Source organism: Lepidochelys kempii, chromosome 13 (genome assembly GCF_965140285.1).
Source record: "Lepidochelys kempii isolate rLepKem1 chromosome 13, rLepKem1.hap1, whole genome shotgun sequence".
NCBI classification, from domain to species: domain Eukaryota; kingdom Metazoa; phylum Chordata; order Testudines; family Cheloniidae; genus Lepidochelys; species Lepidochelys kempii.
Genome location: NC_136392.1, coordinates 35388860 through 35396457, shown reverse-complemented (window position 1 = coordinate 35396457; position 7598 = coordinate 35388860). Strand labels below are relative to the sequence as shown.

Below are 7598 nucleotides of genomic sequence, written 5' to 3'. Positions count from 1 at the left end.
AGACACCTATCCAAGTGCCTAAGGGCCAGATTTTTCAACACATTTAGGCACTAGTGGGATTTTCAAAAGCATCTATGCAACCCACACCCATTGAATACTACAGTAAAATCCTAGCAGCATCAAGTGATCCTTTCAACAGGAAGTCAGCCAGCAACCTCTCTGCCTGTCCATCTCTTCATCACCCATCAAACTAGTGTCTTTTGGAGTATGCCCGGAAGATCACCCAATTTGGGTTCTTTTGGACAAGGTCGGGAACAAGTGCTAAAGTCTTGGAGTTCTCACAGAGAACCCCCTGCCAATACCCCCTCTCTCTTTTAGAATGAGGGAGAACCAGTTGTGGGTGTCTCTGATGACCACAACTACCATCGATCTGGTGGCTTCTGTGGTAGGATATACACAACCAAGTGGCAGACTGAGTACAGGAAGTGTGGGATACCACACAATAATCCAGAGATTTAAAATGAATGGACAAAATGTATTTCCAGTGGAACTCCATGGAAGGAGATCCATTAGGGATCTATTAACCCAATGGCATTGCCCCAGATTTACAATTATCCATAAATTTATGGTACCCAGCTGTGAGTCTGATTTTCAGGGTTGCTGAGCACCAGTGAATCTAGCTGAAGCCAGTGGGAGCTGTGTATGAAGTTTGGTACTCAGAACCTAAGGTGCCCAATATCAGCAAAGGATGAGTCCATAGTGGGTGCATGATGCTGCTGGATCCAAATGGAGGCATCTCTCACACAGTTTGCATTCACCTTGCACAGGCATGAATGACAAAGAAAACACAAGGCAGGAACAATCATGGCTTTAAAAAAAGAAAAGAAATGAAACAATAGATTAATCAGATGTGAAAGAATACTAAACTCACCTGAAGTCCTTTTGCCGAGTGCAGATCATGTGAGGATTTCAAACTGAGGTTCAGCTTTTGGATACATGCAAGTAACAAGATCTTCTAGCCCGAAAAAGCACAACGAATAAGTCTAACCCTGAATGGGCAAATCCTGATTAATATGAAGGGATAGGAATGGATGTAGATCTGACAGGAAAACCTGATATTTATCGAGATGAATAAGATTCTTCTTTTATTTTAGTCAAAGAGGACTCACTTTTACCAGGATAATGGTTGATGTAGCATTCTGTCACCTTTGGGACTTGATCCCTGAAGTTTAGCCTGCCTAACAATCTGTGTCACTAATTAATCAACACTTAATGCCATATATGTTTGTCTACGGTAATACACAGATCCTCCTTTGGTGCCCACCAGCTTAGAAAAGAGCTACAAGAATGAACAGAGGCCTGGAAAACATGCCTTATAATGAGAGACTAAAGGAACCCAATCTATTTATCTTACTAAAGAGAAGTTTAAGAACTCACTTTTATCACGCGGAAGTTAAGCTTGGGCAGGAATGACTGGGTAAAATAAAATGGGCCGTGTTATGCTGGAGATCAGAGAAGATGATCATAATGTTTCTTTCTGGCTTTAAATCTATTAATCTACAAAGTTAACTGAGGAAGATCCTAAATTAAGTTCTGTACTTTGCTGCTTGTTATTTACATTCATTATTTAGGCTGTGGTTAGATAGATAATGACACCAAGTGCTCAATTCTGATTGAAAGTCAATAGAATTTGGGAGTCTAACTCCATTAGGCTCTTCTGAAAATCCTAGCCTAAGCTATATACTCAAGGTCAGCAGGGCAATGACATAAATGTTGGCTATACTGCACTGGACTATAGAATCATTCCCAGCATCCTTCTAGCTCAACTCATATTTAATAATATATCCAAAGTGGGAACTTTTGTTTCAACCAGAGAAATTGCAAGATATCCCCACCAGAGTATTCCAGAGCCCAGTGGTTAGGACGCTTATTCAAATGGCTTCTCCTCCTCGGGCAGAGTGAGGAATTCAGCTGGAATAGCCAACATTTTGGATGAGTTCTCTAACCACTGGGATAAAGTTTATGAAGGAAGTTGCCTTCCCTTCCCTTCTCCCCACCCTAGCTATTCTGTGTGGAGTTAGGCGTGGTATCAGATTGGGCCCTGCAGGCCAGATAGGAATGGCAATGCCTATCACCACCCGGTGGAAGCAGCATGCTGGGGCTTAGGCATGAGACAAGAGTCCAGGTGTCTGCTTGACGCAGCAGTGTGCATGCTCGGAAGCGTAAGTACCTAGAGGACTTTCACAGCAAAAATGTAGGTGCTGCATGTGTTTAGGCACCTACAGAGTTGGGTGGCAGCCAAGTGTGTGTGTGTGTGTGGGGGGGATATGGATCACACCAGTGCCTAAAATCCTTGGTCACCTACATCCCTTTTTTGGATCTGGATGCATGTGTCTCGAAGATAATTGCTAGAAAACATGGCTGCCATTAATGGCCTGAAGGGACATTTAGCCTGGGATTCCCAAAGGAGGCTAACACTTAGGCCCCATTGAATATTCTATCCTTACAATTATCTTCCAAATTGCTGTGTACTGCCCTGAGCAATTCTTCCCTTATTAATATCTAGGGGCAAGATTTTACACAACAGCAGCAACATCTTTGTCCTCATTCAATTATGATTCTTTGCGTTGTGACAGTGACAAAAAATCCCCATCAGCATCAGGGGCCCATTGTTCTGGCCACTATACAAATATATAACAGGACATAGTCCATTATTACACGTATTACACTAGTGCCTAGTTGCCCCAATTCAGAACAGGACCCTGTTGTGCTGGACAAACACATAGGAAGAAACACTTTCTACCCCAAGCTGTTAATAATCTAAATAGCCAAGACAAAGGTTGAGGGGGAAACTGGCACAGAGAGAAAGTCACTGTCTCTAGGCCACAGAGCTGGTCAGTAGCAGAACCCAGGAGTAGAAGCTAGGTCTTCTGTGTTCTATTTACTAGACCACACTGTATCTTAATAAATGTTGCTTCAAGCAAGTCACACAATAGGCCATTTGTAGCACAGACGAAAGACTGTAAGAATTGGATCAGGCCCTAAGTAGACAAAGAATTAAAATATATCTAGGTATGCTTCTGGAATACTGTTCCCATTTCTGGTGCCCACAATTCAAGAAGGATGTTGATAAATGAGAGCAGGTTCAGAGAAGAGTCACGAGAGGGATTAAAGGAATGGAATATGTGGTGTATACTGATAGACACAAGGAGCTCTGTCTATTTAGTTGAAGAAAAAAGATTAAGAGGTGACTTTATTACAGTCTACGTGTATCTACACAGGGAACACATATTTAATAATGGGATAGTCTATCTGTTAGAGAAGGGTGCAACATGATCCAATGGCTGGAAGTTGAAGCTAAACAAATTCAGACTAGTAGAAGTAAAATGTAAGATTTAATAGAGAAAGTAATTAACCATTGGGACAATATACCAAGGGTTATGGAATTTCTGAATCTAGATTGGATGACTTTCTAAAAAGATCTGCTCTAGGAATTATTTTGCGTCTGAAGCTGAACAAATCACAGAGATCTGTTAAAGTCATGGATTCCATGACATCCATGACCAAATTGTATAGTTAGTCTAGATGTCCCAATTTTATAGGGACAGTCCTGATTTTTGGGTCTTTTTCTTATATAAGCTCCTATTACCCCCCACACTCTGTCCTGATTTTTCACACTTGCTGTCTGGTCACCCTAGCTTAGTCATTAGTTCCTTTAAATATAATGATACTATCCTCAGTTGCCCACGTATCCATATATTAGCTCTCCTCTATTACAACTTTCACTTTTAGCATCTCTCTTACATTAAGCCACAGCCTAAGACCTACTTCATAATTACCTATTGGTTAACGAATGACATTTATTTGCTCTCTTATGCGTAAGCCTGACCAAAACTTGCAAACAAAACTCTCAGTGCCCACTAACATAATCAATCCCACGCTCAGCGATAGGGCTGTCAATGTTTCTGTCAGTCCCTGGAAATGAGCTGAAAATCTCTGGCCTCATGGTGGGTGGATCCCCAGGCCACAATCCCTTTCCTGGTGTCTAGCCCCTCCTCCTCAGGAAGTGGAGGTGCTTCCTACCCCAGGTGGGCAGTGGTGGATGTCCCAGCTAGGACTGGTCTACGGGGCTTTAATTCCTTACTCCAATGGTTAGGCTTGAGAGGAACCGCTGCTCTGGTTGTTGCTAGGTGGACTCTCCTTCCTCCCACTGGCTGACCTCAGGGAATGAGTGGAAGTTTCAAAAGCATCTACATTGTTAGGAGCACAAGTCCCATCACCTGTCAATGGCAGTCCTCCTCCTGACTCACGGAAGAACTTTTGAAAACCCCACCCTACATCACTCTAACTCCACTAACCTCTCCATTCACTTCAATTCAGTTACTCTGGATTTAGACTGGAATACACTGAGAAGCTAGTTTCTGACCCAGAGCTACTTAGCCTCTGCTTAAGATTTCTGCAGCATTCATCAAGATGCTCCTTTCTTCCCTTCAAAGGAGAGGTGCTAAGATACAACATATGGTATTCACAGAACGAACAGAATTTGAGCTCCATTTCTTCTCTTCAGTTGGTTGATGGTTTCCACCTAGACAAGTCTACGCATTTGTCTGGCACCTGCTTCCTTTATTGTAATATCCAGTCCCCTATTTCAGCACCTAACACCTTTAGGAAGTATGTGTTTGTGGTTAAGGCCCTGGAGTAATACATGCTTGCTAAACCCAATCTAACCTTGACCTTTTTCCTTGTGTAGATGCAGGGTAAAATCATGTCACTTGATTTATCTGGTTGACTTACAGCTAGGCTAAGAATCAGGCTAAAGTTTGGGTTTACTAAACATGCCTTCATTCAAACTAAACTCAGCCCCTTTCTGAAGCCAGTCCAAGTCCCAAGCATTGGGTCTTTTCATGTGATGATTTTCCAGTTCAACACCACTCAAACCCCAAAGCTTATATTGATTTAAGTAGAAATAAATCAAGTATGGATATCAATTTCATGAGCCAGATCCTCAGCTGGTGTAAACTGAGATAGTTCCTTGAAAGACAACTGAGCTATATCTATTTACGTCACAGAAATTTTGGCCTTAGAAGCTGTTTACACTAGTGCTTTTATTTAGACTAAATCGATTGCCAGTTGTGTACCCGTGTCAACCAGTTGCATGAACAGAATAGATAGTCCAGTCCTTGCAACTTTTGATATATATTATAATTTTATTTAAAATGATAAAATCTTGATATGGTTACATTCAGAGGTGAGCTGGAGCCAGTTCGCACTGGTTCGCTAGAACCGGTTGTTAAATTTAGAAGCCCTTTTAGAACTGGTTGTTCCGCAAGGGACAACCAGTTTTAAAAAGTCTTCTAAATTTAACCGGCCAAAAGTGGCACCTTAGGTGCCGACTCCATGGGTGCTCCAGCCCTGGAGCACCACCGCCAGCTCCCTGCCCCACCCCCAGCTGCAGCTCACCTCCGCTCCACCTCCTCCCCTGAACACGCCACCTCACTCTGCTTCTCCGCCCCCACCCCAGGTTTCCTGCAAATCAGCTGTTGGCTCGGGAAGCCGGGGCAGGCTGAGAAGCAGGTGGCGGCTTTGCACTCAGGCCCAGGGAGGCAGAGGTGAGCTGGGGCGGGGGGGGCGAGGAAGGCCACCCATGCTGCAGCAGGTAACTGGGGGGCGGCACCACTCACCTCCGCCAACCTCGGCCTGAGCGGGAAGCTGCTGCCTGCTTCTCAGCCGTCCCCGGCTTCCCACCAAATAGCTGATTCGTGGGAAGCCGAGGGAGGGGGCGTGGTGAAGCAGAGCGGGGCGGTGCATTCAGGGGTGGAGGCGGAGCGGAGGTGAGCTGGGTCCGGGCACGGGGTGGGGCAGGGAGCTGCCAGTGGGTGCTTTGCACCCACCAAATTTTCCCCAGGGGTGCTCCAGGGCTGGAGCACCCACGGAGTCGGTGCCTAAGGTGCCACTTTTGATGTGATCAGTGGGGGGAGTGGCCGCTCCCCCTGCTCCCCCTGCTCCCCCCACACCACCCCTAGCTATGCTCCCTCACCCCTAGGAGCCAGAGGGACCTGCCGGATGCTTCCTGGGAGCTGCCCCAGGTAAGCTCTGCCGGGACTCCCCACTTTGCCCCCCAGCAGGCCCCTGTGGCTCTTAGGGGTGGGGTGGGCACCCACTACGGTGGCCCACGAGACCCTCCTGCCTAGTTCTGGGGGCAGTCAGGGGACAGGGGGGGTGGATGGGGCAGGAGTCCCGGGGAGCGGGGGTGGGCAACGACCCCATCGTGGGGTGAGGAGGGAACTGGTTGTTAAGATTTTGGCAGCTCATCACTGGTTACATTACATGAGATACTTGAATTTTCCCTAATATTCTTGCCATAGCTGTTTTCATATCTTTATTTTTCAAACTGTAGATGATTGGGTTTAACATGGGGGTCAAAATGCTGTACTGAATGGAGAAGAGTTCATCTAGAACCAGGGAAGAGACTGAGCTGGGTTTCATGTACTGGGAAAGAGCTGTCAGAAACAATAAACCCACCACAATGAGTTGGGAGCTGCAGGTAGAGAAGGCTTTACGTTGTCCCTCTATGGAATGCATCTGGAAGATAGTGGAGATGATGTAAATATAGGAGACCAGAGTAAGGAGGAAGGAGCTGAAACCAAATATCACTGCAGAAGAAAGAAGAACTGTTTTATTGGTGAAGGTCACAGTGCAAGATAGTTGTCGTTGCGGAGGGAGCTCACACCTGAAATGTCTGATTTTACTGGGCCCACAGAAGTGCAACTTTGACACTGGGACAGTATTTACCAGTGAATATAAGAGCCCCACTGTCCATGAACCATGCACCAATTGGCTGCTGACTCATTTGTTCATGGTCCCCGCATAATGCAATGGGTGACTTATGGCAGCATATCGGTCATAAGCCATCACTGAGAGTATGAAAACTTCAGTACCAGATGAGAAGAAGATGATGAACATCTGGGCAATTTAGCCACTGACAGAAATGGTTGTGTGCTTTGTCTGGAAATTTACCAACATCTCAGGGACAATGGCTGAGGAATAACAAATATCAACAAAGGCCAAATGAGACAGGAAGAAGTACAATGGAGTGTTGAGGAGAGGATCTACCCTTATCACCAGCATGATCATCATGTTCCCCACCAGGGTGATTAGGTAAATAATTAAAAACACCAGGAAGAGGAAAATTTAGAGTTGTGGGTCATTCGAAAGTCCCACAAGAATGAACTCAGTCACACTGGTTTGGTTTTCCATTCACATTTAGTGACCTGTAAGAAGAGAAAAAGAAAATAAATTAACCAATAACAGGTTTATGGAAATGCCGAGAGAGAAAGAGAGAGAGAGAAAATACCCAGGTGATATTTTGAAAGCCAACTGGACTTAGATGCACAAATTCACATTTCTAATTCAGCACTCTAAGTTGGATAAAAATTAAATGGGTCCTATTCCATGTAGTTTTACACAGGTATTTTCTTTAATTACACAGAGATCAACACCTCGTCCATCTTGTCTCAAACATTTCTCATGTATAACCTCCTGCATAACCCTTTCTTCTAAACATATCCTATCTCATCCATCCTGTGCACTGCGTTAGGGTACAGGTTGAAAAATATTAAAGTATTAAGAAGCAAAATTGAAAAATACTTTCCAGTCAG

At 44.7% G+C, this 7598-nt stretch overlaps 1 pseudogene; it reads right to left on the bottom strand.

The window, feature by feature from the left end:
• Positions 1-6258: 6258 nt before the first annotated feature.
• LOC140897235 (olfactory receptor 5V1-like) lies at positions 6259-7203 on the bottom strand (annotated as a pseudogene).
• Between the last annotated feature and the right edge of the window lie 395 nt (positions 7204-7598).